Here is a 14814-nt window from a genome sequence, read left to right as displayed (position 1 = left end):
ACAGTAGCATATGCTTCAGAGGGAAAGGTAGCCTAAACACGCACACACACTGGCAAAGATTTTCAGCTTGCAGGCAGACACTGGAATACATTTCTGAGTGACAGAGTGAGGAACTAGAAAAAATGCTAGAAAAACTTGAAAAAATAACAGTTCTGTTCCAAAATACTATGAATGACTTTTATTCCCGGTTCCTTGAAAAATGTCGTTATTTTCCTGTTTTTGGGCTCTGTTGCCTGAACCGGGCCCAACCCCTGGTCAAAGTAGTGCACTATATAGGTAATAGGGTGCCATTTGGGACACCACCACTATTTCTCTGTCCTGTCTAAACGGGTCACTGTCTCGTAATGGAGGGAAGGTAATTTCATTGACATCATCTCTCAAGATTTAATGTCCTCTGTCACCGGTGTCTTTATTGTACAGTAGGTGACTCACAGGTGCTGACACTTTTTTGTCCTACTCAAGGATTTTTCTTTATTTGTACTATTTTCTACATTGTAGAATAATAGTGAGGACATCAAAACTATGAAATAACACAAATGGAATCATGTAGTAACCAAAAATGTGTGAAACAAATCAAAATATATTTTATATTTGAGATTCTTCAAAGTAGCCACCCTTTGTCTTGATGACAGCTTTGCACACTCTTGGCATTCTCTCAACCAGCTTCATGAGGAATGCTTTTCCAACAGTCTTGAAGGAGTTCCCACATATGCTGAGCACTTGTTGGCTGCTTTTCCTTCACTCTGCGGTCCAACTCATCCCAAACCATCTCAATTTGGTTGAGGTCGGGTGATTGTGCAGGCCAGGACATCTCATGCAGCACTCCATCACTCTCCTTCTTGGTCAAATAGCCCTTACACAGCCTGGAGGTGTGTTTTGGGTCATTGTCCTGTTGAAAAACAAATGATAGTCCCACTAAGCGCAAACCAGATGGGATAGCGTATCGCTGCAGAATGCTTTGGTAGCCATGCTGGTTAAGTGTGCCTTGATTTCTAAATAAATCACAGACAGTGTCACCAGCAAAGCACCCCCACACCATCACACCTCCTCCTCCGTGCTTCATGGTGAGAACCACACATGCGGAGATCATCCGTTCACCTACTCTGTGTCTCACAAAGACACAACGGTTGGAACCAAAAATCTCAGATTTCCACCGGTCTGATGTCCATTGCTCATGTTTCTTGGCCCAAGCAAGTCTCTTCTTCTCATTGGTGTCCTTTAGTAGTGGTTTCTTTGCAGCAAATTGACCATGAATGTCTGATTCACGCAGTCTCCTCCGAACAGTTGATGTTGAGATGTGTCTGTTACTTGAACTCTGTGAAGTATTTATTTGGGCTGAAATCTGAGGTGCAGTTAACTCTAATGAACTTATCCTCTGCAGCAGAGGTAACTCTGGCTCTTCCTTTCCTGTGGCGGTCCTCATGAGAGACAGTTTCATCATAGCGGTTGATTGTTTTTGCGACTGCACTTGAAGAAACTTGAAAAGTTCTTGAAATGTTCCAGATTGACTGACCTTCATGTCTTAAAGTAATGATGGACTGTCGTTTGTCTTTGCTTATTTGATCTGTTCTTGCCATAATATGGACTTGGTATTTTACCAAATAGGGCTATCTTCTGTATACCACCCCTACCTTGTCACATCACAACTGATTGGCTCAAATGCATTAACCTCTTACATCTAGACGTTCCGCTAGCGGAACACCTGCTCCAATATCCAATGATGGGCGTGGCGCGAAATACAAACTCCTCGAAAATCCGAAAACTTCCATTTTTCAAACATATGACTATTTTACACCATTTTAAAGACAAGACTCTCCTTTATCTAACCACACTGTCCGATTTCAAAAAGGCTTTACAGCGAAAGCAAAACATTAGATTATGTCAGCAGAGTACCCAGCCAGAAATAATCAGACACCCATTTTTCAAGCTAGCATATAATGTCACAAAAAACAAAACCACAGCTAAATGCAGCACTAACCTTTGATGATCTTCATCAGATGACACTCCTAGGACATTATGTTATACAATACATGCATGTTTTGTTCAATCAAGTTAATATTTATATCAAAAACCAGCTTTTTACATTAGCATGTGACGTTCAGAGCTAGCATTCCCACCGAACACTTCCGGTGAATTTACTAAATTACTCACGATAAACGTTCACAAAAAACATAACAATTATTTTAAGAATTATAGATACAGAACTCCTTTATGCAATCGCGGTGTCCGATTTTAAAATAGCTTTTCGGTGAAAGCACATTTTGCAATATTCTGAGTAGATAGCCCGGCCATCATGGCTAGCTATTTTGACACCCACCAAGTTTGGTACTCACCAAACTCAGATTTACTATAAGAAAAATTGGATTACCTTTGCTGTTCTTCATCAGAATGCACTCCCAGGACTTCTACTTCATCACCCAATGTTGTTTTGGTTCCAAATAATCCATAGTTATATCCAAATAGCGGCGTTTTGTTGTGCGTTCAAGACACTATCCGAAGGGTAACGAAGGGTGATGCGCCCGGCGCATATCGTGACAAAAAAATTCAAAATATTCCATTACCGTACTTCGAAGCATGTAAAACGTTGTTTAAAATCAATTTTTATGCGATTTTTCTCGTAAAAAAGCGATAATATTCCGACCGGGAGTCGTTGTTTTCGTTCAAAGACTGAAAATGTAAACATGGAGTCGTCTCGTGCACGCGCGCCCCCGTCTCATTGTTCTCAGATCGACCACTTACCAAATGCGCTACTGTTTTTCAGCCAGAGACAGCAGAGTCATCATTCAACGTTCTGCCGCCTTCTGAGAGCCTATGGGAGCATTAGAAAATGTCACGTTACAGCAGAGATCCCCTGTTTTGGATAGAGATGGCAAAGAAGGCCAAGAAATGGTCAGACAGGGTACTTCCTGTACAGAATCTTCTCAGGTTTTGGCCTGCCATTTGAGTTCTGTTATACTCACAGACACCATTCAAACAGTTTTAGAAACTTTGGAGTGTTTTCTATCCAAAGCTACTAATAATATGCATATTCTAGTTTCTGGGCAGGAGTAATAACCAGATTAAATCGGGTACGTTTTTTTATCCGGCCGTGAAAATACTGCCCCCTATCCATAACAAGTTAACAAGCAAAGAAATATCCACAAATTAACTTTTAACAAGGCAAACCTGTTAATTGAAATGCATTCCAGCTAACTACCTCATGAAGCTGGTTGAGAGAATGCCAAGAGTGTGCAATGATTTCATCAAGTCTACTTTGAAGAATCTAAAATCTAAAATATATTTTTGATTTCTTTAACACTTTTTTGGTTACTACATGATTCCATGTGTTATTTCATAGTTTTTATATCTTCAGTATTATTCTACAGTGTATAACATAGTAAAAATAAAGAAAAGCCCTTGAATGAGTAGGTGTGTCCAAACCTCTGAAACCTTTGGTACTGTATGTGCAACAAAGGGCAACTAACCAAGGGGGCCTCGATGATCACCAAGGAAAGACAGGGAGAGAGGGGAAAAAAATACACTGTAGATGAAATGTGAAACGAAGACAATCGCGGAGGCTCTGATGCTATCCTCTATTCCCTCGGTTAGGGTTAGGTTTAGAATAAGGGTTTGGGTAAGGGTTAGGTTTAGGATAAAGTTTAGGGTTGGAGCTATGGTTAGGGTTATTAAATAGTTAGTTGAAATGTTACTGATAGTCTGTAGAAAGTCTGTAGAGCATCTACAGATGGACTGTCCAAATAAAGTGTTACCCAATGAAGTACCTTACTGTGATTGTTTTAAAATAAAATGGTAAAAAATGTACGAAATTAGCTTCTTTGCAAAGAGCAATTTCTCCAGTAAGAATTTTGCAAGGACTGTCTAAGAATGGTCTAAGTGGGGAGTGGAAATCTGAAAACAAGCTGTTATTGGCAGAGTGGTTTGAAACTAGGAAAATCATATTTTTGACTGCCCTGGGCCTTAAACCAAGAAGACGGAGGAAACAAACACTTGATCCCAGATCCAGACCATAGGAGGGAGGAGGAAGGAGGCCCCTTGCTTGACCGGTAGCCACATTTGACCTCTGGTTAACTCAGGATGCGTCGGGAATAGCAACCTATCCACTATATAGTCCACTGCTTTTGACCAGGGCTCCAGGGAATAGGGTGCCATTAAGGATGCAAATTCACTGTGATTCAGCAGAGGGGCAGTTTGTTCAAACCTCAAACCACCTCCTGTTTGTCAGATCCCTCAGTCATGACTCGTCTCAGACAAAAAAAATGTAACTCTCTGCAGCAACTCTCTCCACACCACTTTGATTGGTATGATTTGACTGTCTGTAAATATAATGTTGAGGCCTGGTGTAGTGAGTGGAGAGCAAGAGTGGCTGCCTCATGAGTGGATGCTGGTGAAACAGGGAAATGTAATGCGCCTTGAGAGGTTTAGTGTTGGTGAGTGACATCCCCCCCACCCCCCCACCTCCACCCCCACAGACACTTACATTTACATTTAAGTCATTTAGCAGACGCTCTTATCCAGAGCGACTTACAAAATGGTGCATTCACCTTATGATATCCAGTGGAACAACCACTTTACAATAGTGCATCTAAATATTTTAAGGGGGGGGGGTTAGAAGGATTACTTTATCCTATCCTAGGTATTCCTTAAAGAGGTGGGGTTTCAGGTGTCTCCGGAAGGTGGTGATTGACTCCGCTGTCCTGGCGTCGTGAGGGAGCTTGTTCCACCATTGGGGTGCCAGAGCAGCGAACAGTTTTGACTGAGCTGAGCGGGAACTGTGCTTCCTCAGAGGTAGGGGGGCAAGCAGGCCAGTGGTGGATGAACGCAGTGCCCTTGTTTGGGTGTAGGGCCTGATCAGAGCCTGAAGGTATGGAGGTGCCGTTCCCTTCACAGCTCCGTAGGCAATCACCATGGTCTTGTAGCGGATGCGAGCTTCAACTGGAAGCCAGTGGAGAGAGCGGAGGAGCGGGGTGACGTGAGAGAACTTGGGAAGGTTGAACACCAGACGGGCTGCGGCGTTCTGGATGAGTTGTAGGGGTTTAATGGCACAGGCAGGGAGCCCAGCCAACAGCGAGTTGCAGTAATCCAGACGGGAGATGACAAGTGCCTGGATTAGGACCTGCGCCGCTTCCTGTGTGAGGCAGGGTCGTACTCTGCGAATGTTGTGGAGCATGAACCTACAGGATCGGGTCACCGCCTTGATGTTAGTGGAGAATGACAGGGTGTTGTCCAGGATCACGCCAAGGTTCTTAGCACTCTGGGAGGAGGACACAAGGGAGTTGTCAACCGTGATGGCGAGATCATGGAACGGGCAGTCCTTCCCCGGGAGGAAGAGCAGCTCCGTCTTGCCGAGGTTCAGCTTGAGCTGGTGATCCGTCATCCACACTGATATGTCTGACAGACATGCAGAGATGCGATTCGCCGCCTGGTTATCAGAAGGGGGAAAGGAGAAGATTAATTGTGTGTCGTCTGCATAGCAATGATAGGAGAGACCATGTGAGGATATGACAGAGCCAAGTGACTTGGTGTATAGCGAGAATAGGAGAGGGCCTAGAACAGAGCCCTGGGGGACACCAGTGGTGAGAGCGCATGGTGCGGAGACAGATTCTCGCCACGCCACCTGGTAGGAGCGACCTGTCAGGTAGGACGCAATCCAAGCATGGGCCGCGCCGGAGATGCCCAACTCGGAGAGGGTGGAGAGGAGGATCTGATGGTTCACAGTATCAAAAGCAGCAGATAGGTCTAGAAGTATGAGAGCAGAGGAGAGAGAGTTAGCTTTAGCAGTGCGGAGAGCCTCCGTGACACAGAGAAGAGCAGTCTCAGTTGAATGCCCAGTCTTGAAACCTGACTGATTAGGATCAAGAAGGTCATTCTGAGAGAGATAGCAGGAGAGCTGGCCAAGGACGGCACGTTCAAGAGTTTTGGAGAGAAAAGAAAGAAGGGATACTGGTCTGTAGTTGTTGACATCGGACGGATCGAGTGTAGGTTTTTTCAGAAGGGGTGCAACTCTCGCTCTCTTGAAGACGGAAGGGACGTAGCCAGCGGTCAAGGATGAGTTGATGAGCGAGGTGAGGAAGGGGAGAAGGTCTCCGGAAATGGTCTGGAGAAGAGAGGAGGGGATAGGGTCAAGTGGGCAGGTTGTTGGGCGGCCGGCCGTCACAAGACGCGAGATTTCATCTGGAGAGAGAGGGGAGAAAGAGGTCAAAGCACAGGGTAGGGCAGTGTGAGCAGGACCAGCGGTGTCGTTTGACTTAGCAAACGAGGATCGGATATCGTCAACCTTCTTTTCAAAATGGTTGACGAAGTCATCCGCAGAGAGGGAGGAGGGGGGGGGGGGGGAAGGAGGATTCAGGAGGGAGGAGAAGGTAGCAAAGAGCTTCCTAGGGTTAGAGGCAGATGCTTGGAATTTAGATTTAATTTAATTTAATTTTTTAATTTAAATTCTAAATTTAATTTAGAATTTACACTTGATCAGGTCGGGACATGCAGAAGCCAGGCTAACTAATCTGAAGGACTCAGGGCAAGGTGGAAGCAGAACAGCAACAGCAGCGCTTGACACAAACAGAGAGCCCAACCAGGAGACTATCACACATTTACAGCTCATTAGACAGATGGCGGGAGGCGGGCGCATATCTTCAACTGTCTTCCCCCCACCAAAGTTGGGGGCAGGGTGCGAGAAGAAGGGAGGAGAGAGGAGAGAGAGAAAGAAGATAGAGGAGTGTCACGGCTCCTCCTCTGCAGTGCAAGGGTGGTTCCCCCTGCAGGCAGAGGAGGGTCGTTAGTGATTGCAGCTGGTGTGATTGGAGCCACCTGGGCTCAGGGTATTTAACCAACTGCTCCACTAACCTCTCTCTGGTCTGGCTGGTCTGTCTCCTCGCTGAGCTTCTGGCTCGCTGGGCTTGCTCTCTTTCTCCCTGCTCCTCCAGGTATGATCCGGTTTCGTTTGTTCCTTTGTAGATGTATTTAGTTTCCACTCAGTCATGTTTACACATACATATTCAAGCATCCATGCACCTTACATACACCTTACATTATGACATTTCCACACCTCATTCCTTTTTCTTTGTTTATAGTTAATAGTTTTGTTTTATAATAAAGAACGTTTTGAATTGGCCTATACCAGTTGTCGATGTCCTCTCATTTTTGCCACAGGCTATGAGCCGGCCTGTGACAGGAGCAAGTGAGCTAGCGATACCACCTAGTGTGACTGCTGTCGCTAATGCAGGGGGGTCTTCTCTCCGCCAACACAAGGGCACAGTGCTCAGCGCTAATCTGACAGTAAGGATACAGGCTCTTTGTCTGCCGTTTGAGCAGGCTACTCTGAGAACCAGCGCATGTACATGTATCTCTGAGTCAGCCAGCCAGCCAGCCAGGGAGACCCAGTGAGAGCCTACAGAATGTTGTCTGTGTTTATAGTAGCTGAATTTAACCCTCGAGACCCAAACAATTAACCACTGGCTGCCCTGTATTTTCAATGTCTCATCTCAGGTGCGGGGTGTATCAACAAGTGGACGGCAGTAATGTTCCGGCAGTTTGTATAGAAACATAGCAGGATACCATACAGCATCCTGAAGAATAAAGACAGGGACAGTGTCGTGTCTTTGGGGGTACCATTAAACTGAAGATATGTTTATCAATTAGCTCCCTGTAATTATTATCACGCGATTAAATTGATTAATCGTTTAATTGTAATTAACTAGGAGATCGGGGCACCAAGGAGAATATTCAGATTACAAAGCTATAATTTTCCTAATATAACTTTCCTGTACTATAATATTATATTATATTATAGTATAGACCGATTATCTTCTGGTTTAAATGGTGTATTTTACCTCGAGTCCAGTCTCATTCCAAACGTCGTAAATTGTTGTATCTGCACGAACCCAGTCTTTACTAAAATCATCCATACATCAATTGTCTTAAAATCATTTATTTACTACACTAAGTAATTAACAGAAAACATACAAACAGTAATTATCGTCACAAAGGATTGGTAGAGGAATGTGCCCTTGTGGGCTAAACAGGCAGGTTGGTCTGTTAGACAATGGGTCATAAACGGTCAGCTGAGAAGTTACACAGAGTTCATTAATATTAACAATTGACAATTGAAGGCTCACTCATTCGGGAACAATTGCAATCAATACATATTTACGCTCATGTGTCGTCGTGATCCTTGTTCGAGAGTTCTGTTCTGTTGGGGAGTTTTGTCCGCGTTCTCTCTCTCTCTCTCTCGGTTAGAACAGATCTTTCAGAGCGACATTCATTAATGTCGTCATAGAATGGATGTTTCGTTGGTCTTCGCGTTCAATGATATAATTTACTTAGCTGCAGACTAATAATTAATATCAAAGACTTGTTCTTATTCTGTCGGTATCAATAGTCTAAAAGTTAACCACGTGGTATGGTTCACTTTCAGTAGAGGAATTGGATGGTAACCTATAGGCCACGGAGTGTAGGCCTGGTCTGAGGAAATGTAAATCAGGGGGTGTTTTATAGTGCCCATAGAACAGGCTTGTCAAATGACGCCTGGTCCTGTATGGGTCCCTGGGGGCGTGCCCATGACTGAGCTAGACTTGGTTACAGAAATACACTTCTATCACATTACATCAGTACATAGCATCTCAATGTCTTACAAAAGCTTTATCCTTATTAATACATTCTATACAACCATTATGATGCTATTATATAAACAGTTTTATGGTAATATGGCTATATTGTCTCTTCTGAGTATCACAAAATTGTACCAAGCGGATCAGTTCGTAGCTGGATTCTTCACCAATCTTCCATACCTTCTCCAGAACACAAAATGTCGCTTGGCTCTCCAATTCTATGAGTTGGAAGAATTTCCTGTGTCTCTCTATGGGCCATGTGGCCAGAGACTCTCCTGGAATTTTAGAGTTTTTACAACCCTTTACACACAGGGTGGATTGGGGGGAAGGTAGGTTGGGTGGTGGTGCAAAAGGGAGGGGGTCAACTGTCCTCCCTGTACCAAAAGAGGCCAACGTCATGACAACAGCGTGTAAAGTCAGAGCTGAGAATCCTCGTAGTAAAGTGGCAGGGTCATGTCCTCCCCAGTGTCTCGTCATGTACAGTAAACTACTGAAATACCAGAGAATTAGGAAGTACAGTATCTGGTTTACTCCACACCGTCAGGGGAGGTTTACTCCACACCGTCAAGGGAGGTTTACTCCCCACCGTCAGGGGAGGTTTACTCCCCACCGTCAGGGGAGGTTTACTCCCCACCCTCAGGGGAGGTTTACTCCCCACCCTCAGGGGAGGTTTACTCCCCACAGTCAGGGGACGTTTACTCGCAGAAAACGTCTCACGTGTCCCAGTGTTTACTGGTGTCTTACTGTGGAAAAAACATTTTGTTCCTTTGCCATTCATACACATTAGCTGTCAAATTTACTGTAAATTACTTCTATTTCCCTGGTTTATTTATTGGCATAATTTACTTTAATGGCTTTATGTTGAACGCTTGGCTGTACTGCAGCGAGTCATTGTCCCTGTGCTTCCTCCCCCACCTCTCTTTTCTCTCCTACGAGGATAAATGACGATGGCAGCCAACCCTCCATACAGTACCTCCATCCATTAGCGCTATGCTGTGACTCATCAGCATCGAGGCTCCTCGTCATGCGCCTTTCAATACAGAGGTTAATGTCAGGTTACTCAGCAGATCTGATATTAAAATGTCTAGCTTGTAGTCCATCTCCTCTGGAGAGACTATCTCTCTTCTGGCTTGGCAGCGTGCCGTCCGGGGAAGCACTTCATTGTCATGCTATGCAATGTCCTCATTAGGATACATGACATTCAGGAATTCACTGAAGTACATTTGCATGAATTAGCCGTCTACTACAGAGTGGAGCGGACAGAGGGAGTCCTCAGAGAGAGAGCTCAGTGAGGGAGAGAGAGACTGGAGGAAGACAGAGGGGGATGTCAGAGAGAGAGAGAGAGATAGCAATGGAGGGAGAAAGAAGGGGGGTGATAGTATTCCACACTGTCTGTTTATGAAAGGATATTGGGCAGACTTCCTAAAAACAGGGTTCTGCTATGCACTCTTGCTATAATGTCCTGCTCTGTAATGGTACCGCCTCGTCACCAGTCCATAGAAACATAGCAGGCCTGACCCACCCGGTGCACAAGCCCATATTAGCATACAATTCCCCAGTTCTATCACCTTGATTAAATTGTCCCTTTGTGTTAACTCCTACAATAATTGTTGCTAACGTACTGAAACGCTTCATACAGTATGTCAACAAAAATCCAGTAATGACCAGGAAATGTGCTTTATATCCACCACCTTTCCCATCTTTCCCTCTTGCCCTTTTTTTCCTCACACCTTCTCTCTCTCTATCTCTGTCTCTCTCTCTCTCTCTCTCTCTCTCTCTCTCTCTCTTTCTTTTGCTGTCTTTCTCCGGATCCCTCACGTTTGCCTTCATTATGCAACTGTGCTGGTTGTAACACTAGTGTAATCTAGAAAAAAAGAAACGCACACCTTTAAAGGCGAGGTGCTGGCTAGCGGAGTAGAACACTAGAAAATAAAGGAAAGCCGCACACTCTAAGAGCTCAGATGCAAAAATTTTATAACCAACGTTTCGACAGCGAAGCTGTCTTCATCAGGAGGTGAAGACAGCTTCGCTGTCGAAACGTTGGTTATTAAATTTTTGCATCTGAGCTCTTAGAGTGTGCGGCTTTCCTTTATTTTCTAGTGTAACACTAGTGTAATCACATATGGTCGAGGGCATTGGTGAAAAAACTACCCAATTGTCATACTTGAGTAAAAGTAAAGATACCTTCATAGAAAATGACTCAATTAAAAGTGAAAGTCACCCAGAAAAATACTACTTGAGTAAAAGTTTTAAATATACTTAAGAATCAAAAGTTAATGTAAGTGCTCAAATATACTTAAGTAACAAAAGTTAAAATCTATTCAAATTCCTTATGTTAAGAAAACCAGACGGCATTTTTTTAAATGTTTTTTTTTTTAACGGATAGCCAGAGGCACACTCCAACACTCAGACATAATTTACTAACTAAGCATTTGTGTTTAGTGAGTCCACCAGATCAGAGGCAGTAGGGATGGCCAGGGACGTTCTCTTGATATGTGTGTGAATTGGACCATTTTCCTGTTCTGCTAAGCATTAAAAATGTAACGAGTACTTTTGGGTGTCAGGGAAAATGTATGGAGTAAAAAGTACATTATTTTCTTCAGGAATGTAGTGAAGTAAAAGTAAAAGTTGTCAAAAATATAAATAGTAAATTAAAGATTTACAAGCTGGAAATAGATCCAGGGAACGCTCGGCACTTTTCCCCCAGCAGCCCAGCAGCAGCTCTGGGAAGTCTGTTCATCAGCAGCCCTGGATGGTGCTTGCCCAGCTGACCAGCCTCATTTAAGCCCAGACCACTTTCATCTTTACCTGGTTGTGTATGGGTAAAAGAAAGGGAGGGGTGGATAAATGAGAGCAGTGGGTGGCAGTTAGTAGTCACCTGGCCCTGCCTCACTTCTGGTTTGGGGCACTGCTCTCTCTCTCTCTCTCTCTCTTTCTATCTCTCTCTCTCTCTCTCTCTCTCTCTCTCGGTGTGTGTGTGTGTGAGTGTGTGAGTGTGTGTGAGTGTGAGTGTGTGTGAGTGAGTGAGTGAGTGAGTGAGTGAGTGAGTGAGTGTGAGTGAGTGAGTGAGTGAGTGAGTGAGTGAGTGAGTGAGTGAGTGAGTGAGTGAGTGAGTGAGTGAGTGAGTGAGTGAGTGAGTGAGTGAGTGAGTGAGTGATTGTGAGTGAGTGAGTGTGAGTGTGTGAGTGAGTGAGTGAGTGAGTGAGTGAGTGTGTGTGAGTGTGTGTGGCCGAGTGGTTCTGCAGCGTCATAATAGAGGTGGTGTTCATCAGTAGCAGAGTCCAGTCTAGGGAGTAGCCTAACATTAATATTATTGTTGTGTTATCAGGCAACCACAGAATTACAAAAATACTATCCTTATAGGATTACAATTCCTAAATGTTGTGTATTTAAACCCCATTTAGAATAATCCCTCCAACAAAATCGACACAACATACATCCCAGTGATTTCAGTCCTGCTATGAATAATTCATATTACCTAACATTTTCCCCTCTCGGCCTATATTTGCTTTTCCTCGTAAACACTGTCCGGTTGTTTTTCCATATGGAAAAATCCACAAAGCAAATGTTGGTGGTTTTCGAGTTTGATTTCTGAGGAGGGAAAATCCTGTTTTACTAGCAGGGTGCCTGGCACCGAGCATGGGAGTGCAGAGCTGCCGTACAGCCTCTTCTGCTACGGTTCACACACACACACACACACACACACACACACACACACACACACACACACACACACACACACACACACACACACACACACACACACACACACACACACACACACACACACACACACACACACACATACACACACACACACACACACACACACACACAGAGAGAGAAAACCATTACATCTAGAACAGTTGGCACCTATCTTTTCTGAGTCAAGATCACTTTCTAAGTCAAAATGCAAGCTGAGATCTACTGCTTTAGAAAAAAAAATATTCAGGCCCTAAAAAACATAAGCCTATGCAACATTAACCTATTAAAAACAGATCTGTAGCAATGAGGTTTGTAGTGGCCTATATACCCAATGCATTATCACGGCATATTGGCTATTATATTTATAATTATATTTAAAATATGAAGGTATATAATCACACTTGTAATAGATCATTTGATGTATTAGTTTTGAGGCACAGCTGAGTGAGCATAATAATTAGCTTTTTATTTTACTGGAATGATGGCCTGCATCTGATGGTCAGTCTGGGGGGGGGTTAGCAGTGGTGAGGTTGCCTCTCACCTGACTCATCATCCCTCCGCTCTTCCTCCCTCCGTTGAGAAAAGGGAACACTGTCTTCCAGCGGATGGCGAAACTCAAGTCACACCACATTATTTCTGCCTCATGCACCAATTCATGTTGTTAATCCCATGTCCAGATAAAGTGAAATATTCCTCGATATAAAAAAGAAACAAGTTGCTAATAATAACACAAGCTTATCCAAACACTTTGCTGAAGTCATTCATTACAGCTGCAGCGCTGGTTGTAGCGTTTTATGGCTTATAAAAGTTTTGAACAATGTGTTGACAGTGCTGAATAACAACTTAAACATGAACTTACTCATAAAAACAGCAGCGCTTTGCTGTGTTTGTTGAGTCTCTCTCTAGTCAAAAGTTTTGAAATCTTACAGCATCAATTTTGCTGTGCGCTTAAGGCTTATTTTAACAGTCTATGGCTCCAGGGCACAGTGCAGACACGGTGATCTGAGCTATCTGATTGGCCAGCCGTAGGCCTGTAGGTGCACCTGATTTGCTCTCTGGGCCTGCTGGGTCAGCGGAGTTATAACTTCAGACATGAAATGGTTCAAAATTGGAACACTTTGCCTTCCCTGCACTAGGGCTGCTGAGTCAAGTGTACCTACCTCCAACATCACGAAACAAATAAAAAAATAGGAACGCTTCATCGTTGTTTTTTTTACCTAAATGTTTGGTGATCGACTAGAAATGCCTCGTGATCGACGGGTTGGTGACCACTGACCTAATGACCTAATGACCTAGAGGAATTCATCTTGTGTTGTTACTCCCACAAATGGGCAGCAAAACAACCAGTAAACACTGGGCTCTTTCTCCCTGCTCATTAAAAACACACTGTGAGAGCCCGTTAATTAAGTCTTGTACCGGGGACTTTACATCGCTCAGGCAAAGAAAAGTGGATAGCCTCGTAATTGCATCGTGAGCACACCTTGCTTTGTGTGTGGTTTGTGATGGTATTCATTGAGCAAGCATCTAACAGGGGTACATTCTTCATCAGAGACTGTTGTAAAACAGTGCTGTGTCCTACTGTTGCCTGAGAAAGGGGTGTGTCTCTCAAAAAAAAGCTTTCCTCTACACACACCAAACATAATGGTATTAAACAGTTAGCTAGCCTGGCTCCTTTCTCTTGTCTCTCACACCCTCTCTCTCTATCACTCTCCCTCTCTCTCTCTCTCTCTCTCTATCACTCTATCTCTCGGTCTCTCTCTATCACTCTCTCTTTCTCCCTCCCGTTTTCTCTTTCTCCCTCCCTCCCATTCTCTCACTTTCCCTCCGTCCCTCCCTCCCTCCCTCCCTCCCTCCCTCCCTCTCTCTCTCTCTCTCTCTCTCTCTCTCTCTTCAGTAACAACAGTAGTAGAGGGCAGGTTTCTATAATTATCCAGCATTAAGTCTAAATTGAAGGATTCCCTCTCTCTTATCCTAGGTTACGCCACATGGCTGCAATAATGATAAGCCACAGTCTTACAAACTATTTGGCTTCACAGGCACTTAAAGAGGGGCTGCAGGGGACTGACACAGAAAGTGAGGCAGCAGCAGTAGCAGCAGGAGGAGCTGCAATCCATATGGTCCTATGGTCTATATGCAGTCTGTGATGACAACAAAGACTTCCTGTACATCAACACAACACAACACAGGGATGGGTGGGAGTCGCCGGGGAGGGTGATAGGTCACCGCAGGGCAGACAGACTGTGGTAGCCCAGTGAAATGTCAGTATGTCAAAAGGGTCTTTGTAATGAAAACGGGCTGGACACCCAACCTGCCGCCTACCAACCAGCCCAGCACCACTGGGTTTTATTTACTGGCTTTTTACAATGTTCGGTGCTGACCTGATAAAAGATTAACTTAGTACTTTACAGTGTTTGTTTGTGGTCATTAGAGCTGTCGGGTTGTCTCACCACACTCCAAGGGCTCAGAACAATGGCAGTGCTGATGGTAATGCTGGCAATTTCCCTGT

General features: G+C 44.2%; 1 protein-coding gene across 2 annotated transcripts in view; it reads left to right on the top strand.

Moving 5' to 3' along the window:
• The window catches only part of LOC106571332 (transcription regulator protein BACH2), a 107047-nt gene that overhangs the window by 72540 nt on the left and 19693 nt on the right, over positions 1–14814 (top strand). The window lies entirely within an intron of this gene.

Source organism: Salmo salar, chromosome 15 (genome assembly GCF_965601325.2).
Source record: "Salmo salar chromosome 15, fSalSal1, whole genome shotgun sequence".
Taxonomy (NCBI): Eukaryota; Metazoa; Chordata; class Actinopteri; order Salmoniformes; family Salmonidae; genus Salmo; species Salmo salar.
Note: the sequence above shows the minus strand (reverse complement) of the source record. Positions and strands in the feature narration are given on the sequence as shown.